Below are 27295 nucleotides of genomic sequence, written 5' to 3'. Positions count from 1 at the left end.
CCTTCCTCCCCATCCCAATCCTCTTCCCCCCTCCCTTTTCCCCCCTTTTTCCCCCCCTTCCCCCCGTCGCGCTCTCTCTTCCCCCCCAGTCGCGCTCTCTCTTCCCCCCCAGTCGCGCTCTCTCTTCCCCCCCAGTCGCTCTCTCTCTTCCCCCCAGTCGCGCTCTCTCTTCCCCCCAGTCGCGCGCTCTCTTCCAACAACAACATGCCCTCAAAAATCCCTCGGCACCACCGGGCACTTCAGCTAGTCCATATATAAATCAAAACACAATTAAAAGCATGAAAACAATTATTGGGGTCTAGAAATGATCCTCCCTTCAGCAGTGTGTTTTGTCAGCGTATGTTGTGGGGGGAGCCATGAGAATTTGTTTTGTTTCCGCCTCCTGGTGCCTGACTGTTAGCTGAACAATGAGCCTGATTTTTGCCCACTTGTGTAATTAGTTCTAAATGGCCAAAAACTGCTGCTAATTCTGCCAGAATGGTAAAGTGCTAAAATTTCCAGGGTCAGTCTAGTTACATGATTATTCACAGATCCAGATGCTGATTTGAGCAGGTGTAAAGTGCACACCAGTGGTTGGTGCAGATAATTGCATGCAAGTGTACTTTAAATGGATTGGGATAATTAAAGGGAAGTGTCCCAGGTGAGTAACAATACAGCAGATGGCACCGACCTGCATTTGGCTGTCTGCTTACTTAGACCCTATAAAAATAGTTCCCTGCAGTCATTCCCAATCTGGTGCAACAATGCCTGCAAGTTGACAGATAATGTCAATCAGATTTTGCTGACTGATGATCACTCTGGCATTCCTTCATCATGCAGTACCAGGTAAAGCTTTTTTTGTTCTTTATACTCAGTATATGGGCGTTGCTAGTAATGCTCACCTTTAGTTATCCTTGGAAGGCGGTGGTGGGTTCTCTTCTTCAACCACTGCAGTCCATGTGGTGAAGGTACTCCCACAATGCTGTTAGGTAGGGACTTCCAGGATTTTGACCCAGCGACTATGAAGGAGTGGCGATATATGTCCAAGGCAGGGGGGTTGTGACTTGGAGGGGTACTTGGAGGTGATGGTGTTCCCATGCACCTGCTGCCCTCATCTTTCCAGGTGGTGGAGGTCGCGGGTTTGGGAGGTGCTGCTGAAGAAGCCTTGGTGAATGACGTGTCGCAATTGGGGCACTTCTGAAGAACCATTCAATATAATGATTAGTTAGGCCTTCAACTGTATCTGTGCCATCAGACCTGATGTCTTTTAAAATCTACCTTCAGAGATGGAACCTACACGTGCACTGGTCATCTGCCACAGCAAGGTATGATGAAATCTGGTTGCAGATGCTGACATGCAGGTTCCTGCAGATGGGCAGAGAGCACTTCTTATACAGTCTGACCTGTACAACATCCCTCTGTAGGTCTTCCCCCCCCCCACCTTCCTTCTTCCAAGCACTTCCCTAGTGGGACTCCCTCATCTGAAGTCATTGATGTTAGTGATGGAAGCAAAAAATAAAATTAAGTAATTGGCACAAAGATTCATATAACCCCCAAAAAACAATTAAGAAAAAATGGCCAGAAATAGCCTAAAAACAATTCAATGAATCCTATCACTGGTCCTTTTTTAAATGTTCTTTTATATCCTGCTCACTGCCTATCCTGGGCACTCATTGATGTGAGTGGTAATTAGAACATTTACTGTTGGGAGCTTCCTATACCTACCTGTTTGTCCACTGGAAATCCATGTCATGCATCATGGGCCCAGATTACATGGGCACAGCAATACACATCTCTGCCCCTTTTTCTGTGCCACTACACCCTGTGAACTGACACACCTGGGCAATATAAAAATCAGTCCCAACATGTTAGTCACATCCATGTTGCCTGTGTCTATTTAGCTGGTAAATGCAGGGCAATTAAGCATTACTGGAATACCTTGGAAGTATTTCCATTTGGTGGTTACTGCCAAGAGGATACTTTTTTTCCAATTTTTTTTTTGTAATGGGACATTTTGAGTCAGTTTCTTTTTTACTGTAATTTTATCCAGTTCTTCACCTGGTTTATGTTGAATGTTCCTCCTTCAGTCTAACCTTTTCTTCCACTGATGTGCTAATAAAACCCACATCTCAAAAACTCAGACTGATTAGTTCAAACGACAACACTGGTCTCAGGAAGAAATAAAAGAAAATACCATCAAGACCACTAACATTCAGCCATTCCTCATTGGCTCATAGGCAGAGAAAGCCCATATAAGCTGAGGATGTTTGTGGACCCAAATCCTACATCTAGATCTGTAGTTGTGGATTTTACTCTTGCATAACAAATATTAATTGGAAGCAAAATGGCTAAATTGCTCCGGAGCTCTGGTTCAGCAATCAGGACCAGGAAGGATGCTGGTCCAGGCCCATATAGGGAGAACCACTTGCCTACAAACTCCTTGTATATGCCATCTCAGTGGCTCTCTTCTGTTTGTAAGATTTGATAACTGATTTCCAAAATAGGCTGCTGTTAAAACAATAAGTGAAACATATTTTCCAACGTGAAGAACTGAACATTTTTGTTCCTGTTCTTACAAGTAGTGTGGGAGGAGCACTTTATACTGATAAATATTCCTTATCACAGAAACCCCACAGTGCAGATAGAGGCCATTTCGGCCCATCGAGCCTGCACCGCCACATATCCCACCCGATCCCCGTAACCCCTACACCAACACATATCCCACCCTATCTCTGCAACCCCACACATTTTAATCCCCCTAACACTAAGGGTCAATTTATCATAGCCAATCAACCTAACCTGCACATCTTTGGACTGTGGGAGGAAACCGGAGCACCCGGAGGAAACCCACGCAAACACGGGGAGAATGTCTGTGTGGAGTTTGCAGTCACCCGAGGCCGGATTCAAACCCGGGTCCCTGGCGCTGTGAGGCAACAGTGCTAGCCACTATGCCACCGTGCTGTGGGGAAAGGAATACTTTCTTTTAAGGTTAGCTTTTTCTTAGATTGATGGCCAAAAAATAATCCTCTTCTCTGTAGGCCAAACTCCATTACTGTTTTTGATGTGTTACTTAGTTAAATTTCATACAGTAATTAATAATGTTAATATACTTTAACAGCTAACCAATTCTAGACTTTTTTATTTTGTAAATTGTCATTTTATCTCCCCTTTTTTTCCTCATTGAGCACTCTGCTCTAAATACAATTTAACTCTTTTTAACCAGCTTCTGGGAGGTATACATGCGTGACTGTGACTCATGCTCCCTGAGATTATCCCTCACTTTCCCACAGGGAAAAAATCTTATTCCAATAGGCAACCCCACATGGTAACCTGGATAGAGATCAGGATTTCAGAGTGTGACAGAATTACAGCATCACTACTCTACCCGCAAGGCAACCGCACACTGCTCCAGCTGGCCACCCTCTCTAAGTGTTTTCCTATAAAACACTTACAAGCTACTAAATGAAACCACAAACCGAACTCAGCCTTTCCCACCAGTATTAGTAACATGTTTGGCATCATCCGTTAATTGAACTCATAGCATTCTTATGCACTCTGTGAAATATTTTTTGTTTGGCCAAGTGTTTATTCTGTTACTGTTGGATGGAGCACATCTGCAATTCATTTTTGACTAAATGTCTGCGCAACATCTTAACCATGACTAAAATTATTGACTTCAACAATCTGGTCACCTGGCATCCATGGATGCACTTTATTTGGTATATGGCGTCATGTACAACGAAAACAATTAAAGCCTCGTAATCTAACTCCATTAAAAAGGATGACCATCTCCTTGACAGAATTGTGCAAAATGGGGAGTTTTAAATCCTATATTTTAAATACCAGTGTATAGGAAATGGATAGTCACTTTAAATGTTGGTCACTGCAAGAAGTGGGAGTAGAATACATTTCACCGCGATGCGTGCAGGAATTACATTCCATAGATGTTGCTTCTGCAAGTTGCAATGAAACAAAAGATTGCTGCAATATGCTAATCAACAGTAAGAAAACAGCCATTAGTGTTTTGTCTAGAAGCAGTCCTCGATATCTATCTTGTTGCTTTATTAAATCTGCCTGATTGGTCAAACCTCAGTTAGGCACACACAGACAAGCAAGGAGACCAGTTGAATGCCACGGCTGAGGTTAGTTGGATAAACATAGTGTTGATTCTCTACTGTTCAGGAAATTGTGGAAGACCAGAGTCAGGAATTGCCAGTTCTTCAGTCCTCCGGAGGCCTTACGAAGGAGAGACAGGAGTGTATCCCAGGTCCAGTTGTATTTGGAGTTTTAATGCAGGAATATATCTGTTATTTTCTACATTCAAGAATGAACAGTTATGGTCTATTATTGTAAATCTACCATTTGTCTTTGCTACTAGTTATTTTATTTAATGATTAATAATTTTGTTCTGTAGTTGATAGCATAAGCCACGGTCTGACGGAGTTTTTATTCTAATGTTTTCCAAAGTTTAGGAGATCATAAAGGAGGCTAGTGATATATTCAGAAAATTGAAGACCGTACAGCTTCAGTTCGACCCCTCAGCACATTACATTAATCAAATATTGATCCGTAGAGAGAAAAGGCTCGCTTATCTGAGTGGTCTTTGAAAGAATATCTGGAGACGGTGTTGCTGGATGTCGCACCTACAGAATGCAGAGTTGAATAACATAGGTTGGAAAATTAGATTAACATCCTGGAGTTTCACTAATTACCCGACTGTTCAGGGAAAAACTTCAGAGCAAGTTCTACCTTTGGTTGGCCACCTTTCTCAATATATTGAATAAACTGGGTAGAGTCCATTCTAAGGCATAATCTTAAAACCAACTAGTAACCATCTTTGGGGCTGGGGGTTATTTTAGAGTTGCATTGGCTCCAAAATGAAAGATTAGCAGTGAGTTAACCCTTTGTGGCCGATTTAGTAATCTGGTGCCTGAATTAGCATACTCAGCAGTACATCAAAGCACTGGTGTTGATTGACCAGCTGGCCTGGCTCATTAATGGGACCTACTAATGTAGGCGGTCCCACTCAGCTCCAGATAACCCTGGAAACCTTTGCCCTAATGGGTAGGCTGGTCCAAGCTGGACAAGCAGTGGGAAGCATACCAGTGGTCTATTATCTTAGGTTATACCATTGTAAGTGATTAAACTGCCAACCTGCACCTATGCTTAGGTAAATAGGGTGTACTCTCCATATTTGGTGTTAAGTCTGTGAGTTGTTCAAGTAATTAATACTCAGACTTAATCAGTAACAATAAAACAGGTCTTTACTGGTTGGAGGTAGGGACTACACTGAATACAAGATTACTGCACAGTGCTTATATACCGGTGTGTTCACCCCCGGTATTACGTCTACAGCAGCCTGAGAAAGTAGTGCATCTCAAGGTGGAACAGGCTTAAGCTCTCAAGGTGGAACAGGTTACATACACAACACTCCTCCCTTCTTAGCTTTATAGTCATCCCCCCATTTAACATAACGTAATAACATATATACATATATAACTTCATGTTTAACGTAACATATCACAGATTCAGTCTCTGCGGAAAACAGTTCACAGATTCAATCTCTGTGGTGTAGTCGGTTCACGTTACTCATTCAATAGTCCTTTCATGGATTTAACAGCTTGAACTTCCGAACTGATTTGGCTCCGTTCGGAGGGACCACGTGTGTGATCTGGTAGAGGTGATAATGGTTCAGATGGGTCATCTTCTGTTTTTACTTTTCCTTTTCTGCTTCTTGGAGACTCTCTGGGCTCCATTGTCAGCTGCCAGCTGCATGCGCAGTTCCTCCTTCTCTTCCTCCTTTTTTCGTAGTAGAGCCACCTTCTCCCGATGTTCCGTAGACTTTCGGTGCTCCTCCATGATTTCTGTATGGTGGGAGTCGAAGTTACAAGTTGGGCAGGACAGGACATAGTAATATTCGGAGTCGTCCGACAGGTCAGCGAGAGGGTCGTCTATTTCCTCCATACCCAGCTGGACGTTAGCCAGCTCTTGTTCCAAATCCAGACATCTTTCCTGAAGAGACTTCTTCATGTGTACCTCTGCATCCAGCTTTTTCTGGGCTTTCAGCAAGTCGTTTACTAGTGACCTCATTTGTGATTTTAATACTTCAACTTCCTTTGGAGATTGATTGATCGGACTATGCAATCCCTCTACCGGAGCAGCTGTTTCAGCGGTCTGTTGTTCTACATTGACGTGAGTCAGCGTACTTTTGGCATCCAATGGCTGCTCTGTTGCAGTCGTTTCAGTCTGTGTCGTCACATCAGCCATCTCAATGACTTTTGAGAGCTCCGAACCCCTTCCCTTTGAAGATCGCAGCTCGTGTTCAAGTTTTTCCCATTTCAGAGTCTTGTCCCTCAGCATATGAAGGAGTTGGCTGACCGTTAACTCTTCTGACACCAGATTATGGCACGCACCTTCAGAACCTGAATCAGCTTTGATTCGTTCGGCCTCCTCGCGCAGATGGTTGGTGTGCTCCTGCTCCATTTTCTCCATCAGTTGCTTCTGTTGCCTTTCCAGATTCTCCCACTCTGTAACAAAGAACTTTTTTATTTCATTCATCTCTTGCTCAAAACGGCGAATCATTTGTTCTAATTGCTGTTGTAGTTTGAAATGGAGTTGAGTTCGAGCCCAGTGTCCCTCAAAAATGTGCATATCAGTAGACTTGACAGACTCAGAATTCTCTGTTAAACTATGTTGTTGTTGCTCAGTGGAATTCTGTGCTGAAACTTTGTCTTTTGCACATGGGTTGGTCTTACCATCATCAGTTCTAGAGTCTGGGCTGATTATCTGCACCGAGTTCTCACTCTTTATGGCTTTTAGCGAATGCCAGTCCATATTTATGTTTCTAAACCACTCCCGGCCTAGTAGTGGTGGACCTCCCTCCGGTAGCACATATAAGTCCATTATTTGACTTCCTTCGCCCTTGTTGGCCACTGCAACCTTTATTGTCCCGATGGGGTACACTCTCTGCCCCGTGTAGGTTGTCAATATAATCTCCGTATCCTGTAGGGGAATATGTTGGAATAACCTTCTGTAATCTTTCTTATTCATGACCGACAATGCCGATCCAGTGTCCAATTCCATTTTTACTTGGACTCCTTCTATCTGAAGAGTAACCCAAATTGTCTGGAGGTCTGCACCCTTACCAACGTTGAGTACCCTTAAGCTAGCCAGTTCAATACTGCTTAAGCCAGCCAGTTCATTACTGCTAGCGTCTGAATCGGACTCCTGTTCGGCCACCTTGTGTACTTTTGCGTATTTTCCTTGCGGTGACTTCTTGTTGCTGGTCTTCTTCCCTGACCTGCATACTCTAGCTATATGTCCAAGCCTACCACAAGTTCTACATTCTTGGTTTTTAAACCAACACTGGTTCTGATCATGCGTTGTCTTTCCACAACGATAACATTTGCCAGAACTCACACCCAATTTGTGTGCACTGAGCTCCGGTGACCGTAGCTGCATTACTGCCGTGCCTCTCGCTGCGGCTTTGTGTGCTGCTGCCATAGTGACCGCCTTCTCAAGCGTCAGCTCATTCTCCTCGAGCAGTCGCTTTTGTGTATCCTGTTTAAATAAACCACACACAAATTTGTCTCGTAGTGCATCTGTCAGTCCCGTTCCAAACTGGCAATATTTCGCTAATTTACGCAATTCCAGCAAATATTCAGCATTGCTTTCATGCTGTAGCTGCCTTCTGTCGTAAAATTTAAATCGTTCCGCTAGCATCAGCGGCGTGGGGTTTAGATGATCTTTCAGGACAGTAACAATCTCATCGAACGTCTTATCCGCCGGTTCATCTGGTGATAACAGGTGTTTCAATTGCCCGTACGTCTTCGCACCCATTAAATTTAATAATGTTAGTGCTTTATCAGCCTCACGAATTTTATTGGCCTTACAATAATTTTTAACTCGTTCAACATATATGGCCCAATCTTCGATGTCACTATCAAAGTTGCTAATATTCCCGTGTTCAGGCATTGTAGTACTTTATCAGATTTGCAATTTCTCAGTTTTTTTTTTTTACTGCTATCCAAGATGGCGGCTTCCCGCTCTTGCCATCGTCCTCCGCCCACAAAATGGCGGTTTTCCCGCGCTTGGCGGTCTTCACCCGTCCCCCGACGCCGTCTCCCTTCAGCCCCCGAGTGCGGCCCTTATCTCCGCCGCGATCGATGGCCCGCGCTTTTCACCGCGGCTCTCGCGCCTTCAGTGTCTGCCGACGCTGCGCCTTTCAGCCCGAGTGCGGCCCTTATCAGGGATTGCGATCGATGGCCCTTCTACCTCCGACTTCCCCCAGCCCTGTCTTTGCAGCCAACGCTGCTTGGCTTACCCACCACCGAGGTTGAAAAAGAAGCTGCAGGATGTCTTCTGTCCTCCAGTTTTCAGTCGCTGATGGAGGCTTCAGGGTCCTAATGCCTGTCGCTTCCAGTGGGGTGGTGAGATTTGAAACCTCTCTTCAACGTCCTGTCTGTGGACGAAGCCGCCGTGGAATAACTGCCGCAGGGTAAGAACCTGACTCGTCGCCAGTGTTAAGTCTGTGAGTTGTTCAAGTAATTAATACTCAGACTTAATCAGTAACAATAAAACAGGTCTTTACTGGTTGGAGGTAGGGACTACACTGAATACAAGATTACTGCACAGTGCTGTTCACCCCCGGTATTACGTCTACAGCAGCCTGAGAAAGTAGTACATCTCTTAAGGTGGAACAGGCTTAAGCTCTCTTAAGGTGGAACAGGTTACATACACAACATTTGGCAATCAAATTTTCAGTAGGTTGGTTTGGAGACTCCAGCACAGTAGTGATGTTTTTGCATGTCAGACACCCAGCTGACCGAGCTGACCAGTCCCCCTCCAGAAAAACTGAAAACCGATCATATCCAATAGAAAGGAGCTAAACATTATTTTCTTTTTCCCTTTCTGTTGTTGTGCTAAACATTTGCCAAGTGCAGACAACAGACTTCGAGTAACTCTCACATACAGACATGTATCATGGTGATTTAGTGAGAGTAGATAACAGGTTCATTGTCTGCCTACTTTTAAATAAATGTAAATTTAAAACTATTCAAATAAGTGGAACCTTGAGTACCTGCCATAATGGAGGGCACCCTCATCAATCCTGCACTTGCCTTCATGGACATTCCAAATTGGGGGATAATTGAGGATCTAAACAGACCTAACTCCTGCCAGTCTCACAGCCCCACCCTATCTTATCTGATCAGACTCTACCAAGCCACTCAGTGCCAAAAAAAGACCCAACCTAATGGCAATCCCAATGATTCTGCTGATTAGTGGCGATAAAAAGAACCAATTTCAATCTCCAGCCCAACCTTGCCCGAAGTTCCATGGCAGCGGTTAAGAAGTCCTGACTCTTACTGGTCCAATCACTTCATAAATGATTCCACTGGGTAACAAGGGTTTTACTGTAGAAGTACAAATTAAACAATGGATTTGGGAGGTACATTGTCCCTGAATAACACCAACAAAATAGAGCAATCAGAAATGGGCAGTGTCACACTGGTGCTCTTTATGGCCGACAACCTCAGAAATCTACCAGGCCGACCATCCTCTCCTGGCACTGACTGGGAGCAATGTGGGTACAGCTCACTGGAAAGTACTAGGATTTCCTGCTTGGCCCCATCAACATGGAGGACGGACATCAGGCACTGCTGGAGGCACTCTATTGGGCACAGAGATCGGCAGTAATTCAGGCCTTAAAGGGGCAGGTACAGTTAAATTCCCGAGAGAGAAACAGAAGGCCTTTGTATTTTTTCAGGAAACTGGCCAGGAGTTTAATTTGGATTCCTTTGGATGGCTTGTGGCAAGTTTCTAATTTAATTTATGCCTGCTGGAATCTGTGATTTGCATGTCGGTGATCTTCATATAAACTTCAAGGTTCCATTCCATGGTCTGTGCTGCTGTGCCATGGCTGGTATGGCATCAGCTCCATCAGCTCCACCAGCTCCCCAAGAGTCCAGGCACCTGGGCTGTCAGCCTTGGAGGGAGCTCCAACAGTAGGTGGAGCAACAGAGGAAATAAATGTGGATATTAAAGATGGTACGGGAATAGGAGCAGGCTGCTGGTTTGATCAGATGACATGGAGCAGGTGTAGGGGCGGGAGTCCTACTCTGTGGAAGGGAAACAACAACAACTTGTATTTATATAGCGCCTTTAATGTAGTAAAACATCCTAAGGAACTTCACAGGAGTGATTATCAAACAAAATTTGACACCTAACCACATAAGGAGATATTAGGACAGGTGACCAAATCTTGGTCAAAGATTTTAAGGAGTGTCTTAAAGGAGGAGAGAGGGGTAGAGAGATTTGGGAAGGGAATTCCAGAGCTTAGAGCCTAGGCCACTGAAGGCACAGCCGCCAATGGTGGAGCAATGACAACCGAGGATGCGCAAGAGACCAGAATTGGGGGAGCACAGAGATCTGTGAGGGTTGTGGGGCTGGAGGAGGTTACAGAGATAGTGGGGGACTAGGCCATGGAGGGATTTGAAAACAAGGATGAGAAACGGTTGTTAGTAGCTCAGGAGAGGCTGAAGCAAAATGACTTCTGCAACTGTCAAGTGAGCTTGTGGTTGTTTCCCCATCATCTGCCTCCAAATAAGCCACATCACAAAAGAGAAGGGGGTGCCACCATACTGAATATGGCCTCCACCGATAAGTCTAAAATACCAACAGCATTCAGCAACAAATACTGAAGCAGCAAAACCAGTTTTTATTCAAAGTCAAAAATAAAGGCCTATCTTGACAACAACAGCCTGTTCCTTCAGACAGATTACATCTAAACAGTCAGTAGTATGGGAGTTTTCTGGAGGTAGTGCGTTCCTGAACTGCACCCAGTGCTACTAGAGGAAATCTGGGGCAAAAGCTCTCTGAGATTCACTTGCATTAAGTTAACATTTCTACACCCTCTTCAGGCAAAGTGAGGTACAGACATGCGAAAGGCCATTCAGGAATGTGAGTGCAGTGCTACTCCGAAGCAAAATGAAACAAAGTAATAACATCCAATTTTTCCTCTGCAATGCACCCATATTTAAGGTGCTATTTGGGAATGGGGCAGAGAAAAATCAGTTCTTAATTTTCGATGTTCTAAATGTAGGAGTTAGTTAGCCCTGCCTTGGTTTCTTGTACATTTTTTTCTAATCTGTCAACACAGACCTGTAGCTCAAGCATTACAAGTTCTTTCTTTGTAATGTGAAATTAGGATAATCTGATAACTCAATCAACACTTGAATATCTTCTTTATGCCGCCTTTCTTAACGTCAGGACTTCCCAAAGTGCTTTATAACCAATGAAGTACTTTTGAAGTGTAGTCACTGTTGTAATGTAGAAACACGGCAGTCAATTTGCGCACAGCAAGCTCCCACAAACAACAATGCAATAAATGACGAGAGCATCTGTTTTAGGTATTGGTTACAGGATAAATGATGGCCAGGAGACTGGGAGAACTCCCCTGCTTTTGTTAGAATAGTGCCGTGGCATTTTTATGTCCACCTGAGAGGCAGACGGGGCCTCGGTTTAACATCTTGGCCCAGAAATTCGCGTCTCCCTGGGTGAGAACGCACAGGGTACTCACCCGTAGGCCCAACGGAAGTGTCGGCTTCGTGCATGCACTGCGCATGCGCGGGAAGCCAGAACTTCCATTCCCTTAAAGGAAGGGGCTCCGAGGCAGTGCGTGCGCATGGAACTTTTTTTTTTCCAGGTTTCACCGGGAGGGTAAGTCTCCAGGAGTTACACATGTAAAAAGCAGGCGCAAGGCCTGCTTTTAACAAGGTAAGTGGTGAATTAATTAAAATTAAAACATTTTTTCCACAGGTTTATTATTTTTAAATGCTTTAAAGAAAGGTAAGTTTATTTTTAGCCCCGTTAGAAAATGTAATAAATTTTTTCAAAAATTTAAATTATTGTTTAAAATAGTTATTTTATGTAATTTATAGTTATTTTTAAAATGTGATGGGTTTTTTAAAAATGTATTTGAAGTTTTAGTGATGTTTTGGGGCTTATAGTATTTACAGGTTTGACAGCTCTTCCTGTCAATTTTATGAATGGAGATTCCCTGCTACCATTGGCTCTCCATGGCCCACATGATCCCAGGGGACGCATTGAGCTAACTGCGCCCCTGGGATACACAAGCACTGCGCGCCGGCAGTTGGAGCAGGCCCAGGATCGGAATCCCACGCGGGCCCACAGCTCAACGGCCGGCGCGCTAGGTAAGTGCAAGTCGGAGGCTTACACCCGCGGGAAGCCTCCGACCCGAATTTCTGGACCTATATCTCTCAAAGATAGCACCTCCAACAAAGCAGTTGAGATATCAGCCTAGATTATGTGCTCAACATAAAATCAGTGTTTTGTATCAAATATCTATTGATTTAAAACATTGAAAGTTGTTTAACATTTCCAATAACAGCTTAGTGAATGTTCCATGTTACCTGGAACCTCTGACCCAGCTATTTCAGTTCCCCTTTTTCTGAACTCCAACCTTTCTTGCTAGCATGTGTGCTACGTACCTCCACAGGCAACAGAAGGTAATTAAGAGGGAACACAATCATCTCTATTGTAAATAAACTCAATAGTTAGAGTTTGGTAAAATACGTCTATCGTGTTCCCCAAACTTCCCAGAGCCATTATTTGCATAATTACTCATTGCTTCTTAATGTAGTCATAAAATCTGCTGACATTTCTGCAAATATAGATCATTGGAGGAAATTTTTGTGGATTACACAACAGTGGGAAATCTAATTCTACCTCAGTGCCATAAAGAAGATATTCAAGTGTTGATTTGAGTTATCAGATTATCCTAATTTCAACAGCATACTGAACAATGAGCCGCGATAGCTCGGTCACTTCACCTTGGGGCATGAGCTTCTGTTACTGCCATTCATAAAGGTATTTTTTTTCACTGGATCATATTATTAAGAAGTAATTCACACTGAAACTTGACAGCTTTCACAAAAAGGTTCCCAAATGTTAGTAACCAATCATCTGCCCCATCAGCAAAAAATATTCAAAATACTCAGCTCCTCTATTGTTCACATATCAGCCCAAGAAGTCTACAATTCTGATTTTTGTATTGAGGTGGATACCCTTTCTGCATGTACTTTCTCTCATCTAAGTCATGTTATCTACCATAGTGCACAGTACGTGGTGTACAGAACATGTAGGGTATTTATTAAATCATGACATCTACCATAGTGCTCCGTACACATAGAACATTAAATAATGGTATTTACTATAGTGCACATTATACATATAATACATAGGGTATTAAGTCACGGGCCAGGGTTTTCCACTTCTGTGCTTGCCCGTCCTGGACTTTCCACCCATGCACTTTAACGGGTGGAAAATAGTGGGCTGACAAATGCAGAAGCGGAAAACCCTGACCTTTCTATCTGCTGTAGTGCTCACTGGACGGATAATACATAGGATATTAAATCGTGATACTGCGATAATATATTGCACACTTATAATATATTGAGTATCAAATCATGACATCTACTATAGTGCGTGGTACATGTATAAAATGTAGGGTATCTACAATAACGGGTGTCCTTTGAAGCCAAGGGTCACTCTACACACAAAAGCAGGAGCCCCTTACCCTTATGCTGCCCTGACCCATTTTCCTTGGTTGGGTCAATTATACACACAGGCGGACTCTGCAGAGGGTCTGCACCATTATCCCTGGAAAATCCTGTGGTGCGCTGGAAAGTGGAGGGGCAAGTTTTAATGGGGCAGAAGCCCCCTGAATATTTGAAAAATAGTTATGAACATGGCTCTGAAACTGAGCTGGCAGAAGGTAGGGAGAGGTGGCCAAAACTAGGTCCTCTCCCTCCTTCCCTGGATGGCACAAAAGGCAAGGAAATTGATCAGATTCCAAAGCCTTGCCCCTCTCGCTATCATTTAAAGGTGGTGTATGGTCAATAGGTATTTCGCCTTTTCTATTTCCCCCTCTCTCTTCCCTTCATTACCATCCATTTCCCCCTCTCTCTTCCCTTCATTACCATCCATTCCCCCATCTCTCTTCCCTTAATTACCATCCATTTCCCCATTTCTCTTCCCTTCATTACCATCCATTCCCCCATCTCTCTTCCCTTCATTACCATCCATTTCCCCATCTCTCTTCCCTTCATTACCATCCATTCCCCCATCTCTCTTCCCTTCATTACCATCCATTCCCCCTCTCTCTTCCCTTCATTACCATCCATTCCCCCATCTCTCTTCTCTTCATTACCATCCATTTCCCCCTCTCTCTTCTCTTCATTACCATCCATTTCCCCCTCTCTCTTCCCTTCATTACCATCCATTTCCCCATCTCTCTTCCCTTCATTACCATCCATTTCCCCCTCTCTCTTCCCTTCATTACCATCCATTCCCCCATCTCTCTTCCCTTCATTACCATCCATTTCCCATCTCTCTTCCCTTCATTACCATCCATTTCCCATCTCTCTTCCCTTCATTACCATCCATTTCCCCATCTCTCTTCCCTTCATTACCATCCATTTCCCCATCTCTCTTCCCTTCATTACCATCCATTTCCCCATCTCTCTTCTCTTCATTACCATCCATTTCCCCCTCTCTCTTCCCTTCATTACCATCCATTTCCCCATCTCTCTTCTCTTCATTACCATCCATTTCCCCATCTCTCTTCTCTTCATTACCATCCATTTCCCCATCTCTCTTCTCTTCATTACCATCCATTTCCCCATCTCTCTTCTCTTCATTACCATCCATTTCACCTCTCTCTTCCCTTCATTACCATCCATTTCCCCATCTCTCTTCCCTTCATTACCATCCATTTCCCCATCTCTCTTCTCTTCATTACCATCCATTTCCCCATCTCTCTTCCCTTCATTACCATCCATTTCCCCCATCTCTCTTCCCTTCATTACCATCCATTTCCCCATCTCTCTTCCCTTCATTACCATCCATTTCCCCATCTCTCTTCCCTTCATTACCATCCATTTCCCCATCTCTCTTCCCTTCATTACCATCCATTTCCCCATCTCTCTTCCCTTCATTACCATCCATTTCCCCATCTCTCTTCCCTTCATTACCATCCATTTCCCCATCTCTCTTCTCTTGATTTCCATCCATTTCACCTCTCTCTCCCCTTCATTACCATCAATTTCCTTCTCCCCTCATTACTATTCATTTTCCCTCTCTCACCCCTTCATTGCCATCCAATTCCCCATTTCCCTTTCCTGCCCACAACATGCAGTGACTAGAATCACTTGATTAACTGCAGCAGCACTGGAACACCAATTGTGGAGAGGAGAGGGAAGGCGATGGGAGTGGAGTCCCCAAAACACTGACTGTCAGCATGAAGCAGAGATGGTTGGCATGTACATATACTCATGGCTCCTTCTCCCAAATCAGCTCATGTTTATGTTTCTAATGCATTTTCAAGCAAACCATTTCAGAATAACAGTCTTTGACAATGACATTTTTCCCCCTCATGAATATCTTTGATCCTTGGCTGGTCTTACTTGCTGAAGTTACTGTACTTGAGGTTACCAGCAAATAACAATGTGATCAAATAAAGTAACTTCCTCTTAATGGCCATATCTAAAATGGGGATGTTGGGAGGAAAATAAATTAGTTACCTCTGTCCTGAAGTATTCTCATTTATATTCAGTTGATTCCATATATGGGTCTGATTTAAGTGAATTCTTGATAGTCCTGATAGATATAAATGGTTACATTCCAAAACGTCTGCTTACACAATCGATACTGGTCGAATCAGATAATTCGCAGCAGATTAGAAAGGCATGACAACTTGGCCCAGTCACTCTGTCTGAATAAAGTGAGAATCCACCTGGATAATGACACCCTAGGGCTGCCTGCCAGAGGTACCTGCCTTATCAACAAAGGTAATTAGTTATTGAAGACTTGAAGTCACCTTCTCCTGTCCGGGTGGGCCATTTCCTTTGTCAGCTTGTGTTGCGACAGGAGCTTTAAAGGGCTTATTTTAGTTTCAGTGTCTTGGTTTCTGACTTCTGGCTAAACTAAACATGTTAGCCACATTCATCCTGTCTGAGACAACTTTAGTCATAAATTATGATTGCTGAAATCCCTGATGTCCTGGAGTGTTTACGTGCAATACCGACCATCTGCATTTTACATGCTTCATTCAAGTCATGGATATATATGATGATCAGTTGAGGCACTTGTCACATCCCACCAATCGGAGAACGAACCCATTATTCCTACTCTCTGCCTCCTACCTCACAACCAATTACCATCCCGCGTGGCAAGGTTGCTTCCAATTCTGTGTGCTATCTTTTTTGCTAATAATATCTTGTGCGAAACCTTCTCCAATGCCTTCTGGAAGTCCATTATAGACAACATCCATAAACACACCCCTAGTCACTAGGCTAGTGGCCTCCTCAAAACATTCAACTAGATTAGTCAGACATGACCTACCCTTCACAAATCCATGCTAACTCTCTTTGATTAGCTGATACTTGTCCAAGTGCTCAGTCACTCTGGGGGCGATTTTTCTCAGCCCCGTGGAGGCGGGTATGGAGGCCAAACTGCCAGGAAAATGGCAGAATTTGGGGGCGGGTGGCATAGTGGTTAGCACTGTTGCCTCACAGCCCCAGGGACCCGGGTTCGAATCCGGCCTCGGGTGACTGTCTGTGTGGAGTTTGCACATTCTCCCCGTGTTTGCGTGGGTTTCCTCCGGGTGCTCCGGTTTCCTCCCACAGTCCAAAGATGTGCGGGTTAGGTTGATTGGCTATGATAAATTGACCCTTAGTGTTAGGGGGATTAAATACGTGGGGTTACGGGGATAGGGTGGGATATGTGTTGGTGTAGGGGTTACGGAGATCGGGTGGGATATGTGTCGGTGCAGGCTCGATGGGCCGAAATGGCCTCTATCTGCACTGTGGGGTTTCTGTGATTTCTGTGATTCATGCCATCTTCCCAGGAGGCGGGTTGCTGTCCCGCGCTGGGTCCCGCTCCTTGGAAGGGATTAAAGCCTATTAACTGCCTGGTAACAAGTAGTTAACAGGCAGAAATTAGGATATCCCATTTTTGCCCTCAAGTGCGGGCTTCCCGACGGCTCCAAAACCCGCTAGCTCAGTGAGGTGAGTACTGGGGAGGGGGTGCAAAAGTGTGGTGTGAAGATAAGTGATGGGTGCAAGAGTGTAGAGGTGAGTATCTGAGGTAAGTCCTAAGTGTTTTTAAAAGTGTACTTACCTTTGTTTCTTCCTGCAGGCTTCAGTCGGTTTCTATACGGAAAGTCTCGCATCTCCGTGTTGCAGATGAGAGATGTCTGTTGCATTCTCGGATGCAACAAACATCTCTGGGGCGATTTTCCCACTGGAGGCAAGATGGAGGTGTGTTTCAGTTTGGGTGGGTTTGAAACCCGCCTCCACTGATAGTTTTCAAAAAATTGCATTTTTTTCCCCCCCCTGATTGGCCACTTGATTTCAGAGGTGTGGGATGCCCTTGGTCAATTAGTGTTTTGGGACTGAAACTTGCCTCTGCTGACATCACTTTTCCAGCCTGAATTAGGGTTTCTTGCTGCCTTGGATCATTCCACAGGATTTCTGCCTATGCTGCACCACCTGCAACATATTCTGAGAAACCACTATGTCCAATTCCAAGCAAAGGTCCTTCCCGAGGCTCTCAGATGAGGCGCTGCAAATGTAGTTTGAGGGGGTGACAGCTAGCATGGAGGTACTCTTCCACTCATCTAGGAGGAAGCGGCCTGCCAAAGAAACCAAGGCTGTGTGGGTACAGCTGGCAAGAGATATAACCTCCAGATCTGTGTGCAGTTTGGGAGACTGTTTGTGTATTGATGAAATGCCATCCTTGGAAAGCATTAAAATGATTTGAAGCCAAAATGTTGGCGTTATGGCATCTGTTCATTCACCTGAGGCAGCTCCACGTTGCGGGCTCCACCACACTTGCATTGTCAGGTTGTTGGCCAGCGTGAAAGGAGGCCAGAGAATCATGTCCATTGTCAATGATGTCTTGGGATGGAGCCAAGGACATGTGCCAACTTGGGCAACCTATGCAAATCTGGCCAGGATAAGTGCATCCCAGGCAGCCATGTGCTCGCGTGCTGCCGCTGGTCAATACACCGGCGCTCTGACCTCCTCCTGCTCATCCTCATCTGAGGAGGGCTGGAACTGAGCCGTTTGTTCATCAGGAAGCTGCAAGCCACAACACTGTGCGATGTGCAGTGCACAGCAGACCACGACCATTCTGGAGACCCTTTATGATGTATACTGCAGGGCTCCACCTGATTGGGTTGTTGAAAATGCGCTTCCGTTGACCAATGGTTTGCTCTATGATGGACCTGGTCGAAGTGTGGCTGGTGTTGTAGTGCTCTTCAGCCTTGTTAGCTGGCCTCCTGATTAATGTGAGAAGTCACACAACACCAGGTTATAGTCCAACAGCTTTATTTGAAATCACAAGCTTTCGGAGCGCTGCTCCTTCTTCAGGTGAAGTGGAGAAATGCATAAAGACACAGCTTATATAGTCAGAGAATCATGTCAGATGTTTACAGGTAACCTTTCCAACTGCCATTTATCACACCTCGGCAGAGAGATAATCACAGCAGTCAAAGGTGTGAATGGTGTCCAAACAGGTCAGTCAGGGAAACATTACATCAAAGAACAATGAGGTGGGGTCACAAGGGGTCAAATATTGCAGATGCTGGGGTCTGTATGAAAAACAAAAAAACAGACAAAAAACATTTTTTTTGGCTGGAAGTCACAGCAGGTCCGGCCGCATCTGTGTAGAGAGAACAAGCCAATGCCGACTCGAGTCTGGATGACCCTGCGTCAGGTGGGGTTACATGTAGCGTGACATGAACCCAAGATCTCGGTTGAGGCCGTCCTCATGGGTGCGGAACTTGGCTATCAGTTTCTGCTCGACGATTTTGCGTTGCCGTGTGTCTCGAAGGCCGCCTTGGAGAATGTTTACCCGAAGATCGGAGGCTGAATGTCCTTGACTGCTGAAGTGTTCCCCGACTGGGAGGGAACACTCCTGCCTGGTGATTGTTGCGCGGTGTCCGTTCATCCGTTGTCGCAGTGTCTGCATGGTCTCGCCGATGTACCATGCTCCGGGGCATCCTTTCCTGCAACGTATGAGGTAGACAACGTTGGCCGAGTCACATGAGTATGTACCATGTACCTGGTGGGTGGTGTCCTCACGTGTGATGATGGTATCTGTGTTGATGATCTGGCATGTCTTGCAGAGGTTGCTGTGGCAGGGTTGTGTGGTGTCGTGGTCACTGTTCTCCTGAAAGCTGGGTAATTTGCTGCGAACGATGGTCTGTTTGAGGTTAGGCGGCTGTTTGAAAGCGAGTAGTGGAGGCGTAGGGATGGCCTTAGCGAGGTGTTCGTCGTCATCGATGACATGTTGAAGGCTGCGAAGAACATGGCGTAGTTTCTCCGCTCCGGGGAAGTACTGGACGACGAAGGGTACTCTGTTGGTTGTGTCCCGTGTTTGTCTTCTGAGGAGGTCAATGCGATTTTTCGCTGTGGCCCGTCGGAACTGTCGATCGACGAGTCGGGCGTCATATCCCGTTCTTACAAGGGCGTCTTTCAGTGTCTGTAGGTGTCCATCGCGTTCCTCCTCGTCTGAGCAGACCCTGTGTATTCGCAGGGCTTGTCCATAGGGGATGGCTTCTTTAACGTGGTTAGGGTGGAAGCTGGAGAAGTGAAGCATCGTGAGGTTGTCCGTGGGCTTGCGGTAGAGTGAAGTGCTGAGGTGTCCGTCTTTGATGGAGATTCGTGTGTCCAGGAATGAGACCGATTCTGAGGAGTAGTCCATGGTGAGTTCGGCGCTCCGAAAGCTTGTGATTTCAAATAAAGCTGTTGGACTATAACCTGGTGTTGTGTGACTTCTTACATTTGTCCACCCCAGTCCAACTCCGGCATCTCCACATCATGGCTACTATCGACACCACAAACTGCCGGCTCAAAGTGGAGAGGGTCTCCAAGAAGATCGCGCATATTGACACAGACATCAAGTTTCTACAGAGATGCAAGAAAGCAGACAAGATCCCGAAAGGACTATAGATCACTAACCCACTCAAGTCGACCTACAACACAGACTACGCTGAGAGACTCTGCCGTCGTACCTCTCGCACACTCCTCAACCATCTCGTACACCAGCTCTACAGCAGACGCCGCAACCTCGAAACCGAGATGGAGTCCATGTTCTCAGCCTGTGCTCAGGATGCAGCAGACCAGCTACAAGACACCGCCAAACAAACAAGGCAACGGAACTACGCTACCTACATGCACACCAAGAACAGGAAGCTTGAGAAACTTGGCATCACCAGCAGCAGCAACCAAGCCTCCCCCGGTACCACGGTTGAAACCACAGGGAAATCCATCGTCAACCTGTCCGACCACACCCTCCAACCAGACGAAATTGAAGTTCTCAGCCGAGGGCTCAATTTCTGCCCCACCACCAAAATGGACCCCATCGGTCTCACGGCAGACACAGAGGAATTCATCAGGAGAATGAGGCTCCGGGAATTCTTCCACAAATCCCAAGATGTCAGCAGCGAACCCAATGAGACAATCAATGATCCGGAACAGCAGACAGAGGGATCCGCAGTGCAGCAACCGAAGAAGAAAGTCAAATTGGACCCCTCCGGAGGGTCGCTGCCCTAAGCTTGACATGTATGCTCAAGCTGTCAGGAGATGCATCAATGCCAGATTCATCAGCCGTACTCACAAGACAGTGCAGAATGTCACCCGAGCACAACGCAACGCCATCCACGCTCTCAAGACCAACCGCAACATCGTCATCAAACCAGAAGACAAAGGAGGTGCCATCGTCATACAGAACAGAACGGACTATTGCAAAGAAGCATACCGGCAACTGGACAACCAGGAACACTACAGACAGTTACCCGCAGATCCGACCAAAGAACACACCCGCCAACTCAACAGACTGATCAAAACCTTCGATCCAGACATTCAAAGCATCCTACATGCTCTCATCCCACGTACTCCCCACGTGGGAGACTTCTACTGCCTCCCAAAGATACACAAAGCCAACACACCTGGACGTCCTATCGCATCAGGCAACGGAACCCTGTGTGAGAACCTCTCTGGATATGTCGAGGGCATCCTGAAACCCATCGTACAGGGAACCCCCAGCTTCTGTCGCGACACTACAGACTTCTTACAGAAACTCAGCACTCACGGACCAGTTGAACCAGGAACACTCCTCGCCACGATGGACGTCTCGGCACTCTACACCAGTATCCCCCACAATGACGGCATCGCTGCGACAGCCTCAGTACTCAACACCAACAACAGCCAATCTCCAGACGCCATCCTACAACTCATCCGCTTCATCCTTGACCACAATGTCTTCACCTTCGACAACCAGTTCTTTACCCAAACACACGGAACAGCCATGGGGACCAAATTCGCACCCCAATACGCAAACATCTTCATGCACAAGTTCGAGCAAGACTTCGTCGCTGCACAGGACCTCCAACCAACGCTATACACCAGATACATCGACGACATTTTCTTCCTATGGACCCACGGCGAAGAATCACTGAAAAGACTACACGATAACATCAACAAGTTCCATCCCACCATCAAACTCACCATGGACTACTCCTCAGAATCGGTCTCATTCCTGGACACACGAATCTCCATCAAAGACGGACACCTCAGCACTTCACTCTACCGCAAGCCCACGGACAACCTCACGATGCTTCACTTCTCCAGCTTCCACCCTAACCACGTTAAAGAAGCCATCCCCTATGGACAAGCCCTGCGAATACACAGGATCTGCTCAGACGAGGAGGAACGCGATGGACACCTACAGACACTGAAAGACGCCCTTGTAAGAACGGGATATGACTCCCGACTCGTCGATCGACAGTTCCGACGGGCCACAGCGAAAAATCGCATAGACCTCCTCAGAAGACAAACATGGGACACAACCAACAGAGTACCCTTCGTCGTCCAGTACTTCCCCGGAGCGGAGAAACTACGCCATGTTCTTCGCAGCCTTCAACATGTCATCGATGACGACGAACACCTCGCTAAGGCCATCCCCACGCCTCCACTACTCGCTTTCAAACAGCCGCCTAACCTCAAACAGACCATCGTTCGCAGCAAATTACCCAGCTTTCAGGAGAACAGCGACCACGACACCACACAACCCTGCCACAGCAACCTCTGCAAGACATGCCAGATCATCAACACAGATACCATCATCACACGTGAGGACACCACCCACCAGGTACATGGTACATACTCATGTGACTCGGCCAACATTGTCTACCTCATACGTTGCAGGAAAGGATGCCCCGGAGCATGGTACATCGGCGAGACCATGCAGACACTGCGACAACGGATGAACGGACACCGCGCAACAGTCACCAGGCAGGAGTGTTCCCTCCCAGTCGGGGAACACTTCAGCAGTCAAGGACATTCAGCCTCCGACCTTCGGGTAAGCATTCTCCAAGGCGGCCTTCGAGACACACGGCAACGCAAAATCGTCGAGCAGAAACTGATAGCCAAGTTCCGCACCCATGAGGACGGCCTCAACCGAGATCTTGGGTTCATGTCACGCTACATGTAACCCCACCTGACGCAGGGTCATCCAGACTCGAGTCGACATTGGCTTGTTCTCTCTACACAGATGCGGCCGGACCTGCTGTGATTTCCAGCCAAAAAAAATGTTTTTTGTCTTTTTTTGTTTTTCATACAGACCCCAGCATCTGCAATATTTGACCCCTTGTGACCCCACCTCATTGTTCTTTGATGTAATGTTTCCCTGACTGACCTGTTTGGACACCATTCACACCTTTGACTGCTGTGATTATCTCTCTGCCGAGGTGCGATAAATGGCAGTTGGAAAGGTCACCTGTAAACATCTGACATGATTCTCTGACTATATAAGCTGTGTCTTTATGCATTTCTCCACTTCACCTGAAGAAGGAGCAGCGCTCCGAAAGCTTGTGATTTCAAATAAAGCTGTTGGACTATAACCTGGTGTTGTGTGACTTCTTACATTTGTCCACCCCAGTCCAACTCCGGCATCTCCACACCAGGCCTCCTGATTGGCATCATTATCACCAAGGAGCCATCCGTTAAGTTGGCTTGGTGGATTGAAAAGCGGAGGAACACTAGAGTGCCGCAGGATGAAAGAGTCATAGCACAAACATGCAAGAACTCCTTCTTGGGTTTACACACCAGCTGTACGTTGAGGGAGTGGAAGCCCTTTCGATTGACAAAGATAGCTGGGTTGTCCCAAGGGCCACATGCATGCAGTCTATGACGCCCTGCACCATTGGCATGCCTGCCATATTTGCAAAGCCAATCGAACGGGCAGTTAAACTTGCTTGATCCCTTGTGAACTGGATGTAGTTGTGGGCCTTAGCAAAAAGAGCAGCGGTAACCTGCGTGATGCAACTGTGGGCGGCTGACTGGGAGATGCCACTGATGTCTGCTGATGATCCCTGGAAGGAGCCTGAGGCAAAGAAGTTGAGTGCGGTGGTGACTTTGACAGCCACTGGTAAGGGGTGTCCACCCGTTCCTCTGGGTACCAGGTCTTGCGGCAGCAGGCCGCTTATCTCTCGGACAACCTCTCGTGAAAGTCTCAGCCTTCTTTGGCACTGCTGCTCACTCATGTTGAGGTAGCTCATCCTTTGTCTGTAAACCCTCTGTGGGGATATCTCCTGCAGTGAGGTGCCTCGATACACTGGTGTCTTCTGCCCTGTGCAGCATCAGGTGGCTGAACAGGAGGTTGGGGCTCCTGCTGGTGTTGCTCCTGAGCTGTCTGGTTCTGCTGCTGCCCTGGATGGTCCTCATCCTCATCTGAGGTCCATGCAGAAAGAAAACAAATGGTTCCCATGCTGCTTGCAGATGCCTCCGTTGGGGAAGCGCTCATTGCAAGCAGGGAGAGGGTCTTCCAAGGAGGTCCCACAGTTGATGGATTCAAGCTGTAGCGCCTCCAACTTCGGAAGGCCTTCTATAAGTGCACAGAGACCTTTTAAAGCCAAGGTCTGGCACCTGCAAGTAATCCTTGATGCAATAAATGCTGTCCGATGTCTTGTTGGACCTGCAGCTGTGAGGAGGCCACCCATGAGTCAACCCGCCAGGTTTAGCTGGCGTAGTTTAGGAGGTGCATGGAGCACACCGAAATGCTCAAAATCACGAGGGCCTCTCAAAATAGGCTTAAAGAGGCCCTTAACGAGCATTTAATGATCACAAGTATCGTTCTGGCCAGCTGGAGGCGGGACCGTTTCCCTACCTCCAAAACCGGCACCGGCAAAATCCCACGGAGGTGGGTTGGAGGCAGGTTCCGAGCCCGCCCTCATTGAATCTGATTTTCCCGCCTCCAACGGCAGAAAATCGCTCCCCTCATTTCTGGAAAAGAAAGAAGGTTGATGGGGTCTTGTATGCAAGACCTCACCAAACTGCAGAGATTGTCACTGTTTGACTTCACAGAGCTGTCAAACGATGACAATTCATCTGTCAATTCATTTGACAGATGACACGTCATACGTTGACGTGCTCTGCAACCGGCTTTCCCTTAATTGGCCTGCTAAGCCCGCTGGACGAGCTTAACAAGGTCAATCAAGGGAAAATAGCGTGGGCTGGCCACAACTCGATGGAGGCGGGACTGAAACCCGACAAGCAGCAGTCTCGCCTCCATTCACAAAATCGCCCCCTTCGTCTCTGATGATAAGATTCCAGTAACTTCCCCACAATTTATGGTAAACTGATAAACTACCTGGTTTCTCCCTTCCTCGTTAAATGGAGTAAAATTTACAATTGTCCAATACAAAGGCACAATTCCTGAATCTAGAAAGCTTTGAAAAATTATGACAATGCAATTTCCTCACCTATTTCTTTTCATACCCTTGGGTGGAAACCTTCAGGTGTTAGTCTCACCATCAACCTTCAGAAAACGGAAGTCATGTATCAGCTAGCACCAGGAAAACTTTAGATTCTACCTTATCATCCCAATTCAGTTCACCCATCTAATGATGCACTCTTTGATCAGGAAACATGAGCATGCATCAAGGTGAATATATTATATGCCACCACATGAATACATATGGAGTTAGTGCAGCATCATTTGAAGGTTATGCCAAAGCTCTAATGCAGTGGTATTTCCAGCTTTTATGCCAGGCACGGTCATCCTAAGGCACCACGTAAAGGTCTTGAGAAATACCAGATGCATCACCTGATATCAATAAGTTGTATCAAATAGAAAGACAAAGTGACAAGTGTGGAAATCCTATTATGAGTCAGTACAACTGACATCAAAAAGATGCTCAACAAACCAGTTTAATTGTGTGGGCTATATTGTTCAGATGGCTGTTTCAGGATTCTTAAGCAAATGCTCCACTCCTGTAGCAGGCAGAAGCGGCAGTTGAAAAAATCAATTAACTTGCATTCATACATTACACACCTGTGATGCGCCTTAGAACATTTTGCAATCAGACAAAAATCGACACCAAGCCAAAAAAAGACATTAGGGCAGGTGACCAAAAGTAGATTTTAAGGAGGGCCTTAAAGGAGGAGAGAGAGGTGGAGAGGTTTAGGGAGGGAATTACGGAGCTTCAGGCCTGGACGGCTGAAGGCAAAGCCACTAATTATTGGGTGAATGAAGTAGTGGATGCAGAAGAGGTCAGAATTGGAGAGCACGGAGATCTCAGAAGGTTGTAAGGCTGGAGGAGGTTATTGAGATGGGGAGAGTTGTGGCCATGGATTGAGATGAACATTTTTTTAAATTGAGGCATTAGTGGCTCAAGAGCCTATGTAGGTCACCAAGCACAGGGATGATGGGTGACGGGACTTGGTGCGAGTTAGGATACGGGCAGCAGAGTTTTAAATGTGATCAGGTTTATGGAGGGTGTTGGTGAGGTCGAGTTGGGTGCTATCAGTGTACATGTGGAACATGACGTCATGTTTTCAGATGATGTCGCTGAGGGGCAATATGTAGATGCGAAGGCATGTAACCTCTTCACTGATGACTAGAAGGACAGGGAACTGAATAGGCAGCAAAGACACACCACTTTATGTGCTTGTGCCTCTCACATCAAAAACAAATTTGTGAGCAAGTTGAGGAAAATTGCAAAACCACAGTGGTTTCAGCAACTGACCGACCCCCAAACAAATCATCTTCCGCCATGACTAGTGCCAGAACACCTTTGGCTCCTACATTAGGCTCATCAGTCACTAGCAGACAAACTGGACAAGACAAAAAACTTCTGACAATCCAGTCACTTGATCTTTTTATTTAAAATAGAGGAGATTACAGGGTGACTTGATAGATGTGTTTATAATCATGAAGGGGTGGGGCAGAATAGATATATACAAACTGTTTCCAGTGATTGATGGGTCTAGAATAAGTGGGTATAAATACAAGATAAAATGCAAGAGATTTAAGAGAGAGAGAGAATGAGAAACATGTTTACACAGAAGATTGTGAGACAGTGGAATGCACTGCCAGAGTTAGTGATTGAAGGAGAGACCATGTCAACATTTAAGAATAAGTTAAATAGGTGTTTGAAGGAAAGGGAAATGGGAACAGGCCAGGCACATGCAATTTGGACATTGCGCATTTTTATTTAATTCATTCATGTGGGCATCACTGCATTTATTGCCCATTCCTAATTGCCCTTGAGAAGGTGGTGGTGAGCCGCCGCCTTGAACCACTGCAGTCCATGTGGTGAAAGTTCTCCCACAGTGCTGTTGGATAGGGAGCTCCAGGATTTTGACCCAGCGGCAACGAAGGAACAGCGATATATTTCCAAGTCAGAATGGTGTATGACTTAGAGGGGAACTTGGAGGTGGTGGTGTTCCCATGCGCCTGCTGCCCTTGTCCTTCTAGATGGTAGAGGTCATGGGATTCAGAGGTGCTGCCAAAGAAGCTTGTTGCAGTGCATCTTCTAGATGGTGCACACTGCAGCCATGGTACGCTGGTGGTGGAGGGAGTGAATGTTTATGGTGGTGGATGGGGTGCCAATTAAGCGGGCTACTTTGTCCTGGATGGTGTCGAGCTTCTTCAGTGTTGTTGGAGCTGCACTCATCCAGGCAAGTGGAGAGCATTCCATCACACTCCTGACTTGTGCCTTGTAGGTGGTGGAATGGCTTTCGGGAGTCAGGAGGTGAGTCACTCACCACAGAATACCCTGTCTCTGACCTGCTTTTGTAGCCACAGTATTTATGTGGCTGGTTCATTTAAGTTTCTTGTCAATGGTGAGCCTCAGTATTTTGATGGTGTGGGATTTGACGATGGAAATGCCATTGATTGTCAAGGGGAGATTGTTAGACTCTCTTGTAGGAGGTGGTCATTGCCTGGC

The sequence above is a fragment of the Somniosus microcephalus genome, unplaced genomic scaffold (genome assembly GCF_052327205.1).
Source record: "Somniosus microcephalus isolate GS21.2 unplaced genomic scaffold, FLI_Smic_1.0 scaffold105, whole genome shotgun sequence".
Classification (NCBI taxonomy): domain Eukaryota; kingdom Metazoa; phylum Chordata; class Chondrichthyes; order Squaliformes; family Somniosidae; genus Somniosus; species Somniosus microcephalus.
The sequence above is the reverse complement of the archived record's forward strand: the minus strand, read 5'-3'. Positions refer to the sequence as shown.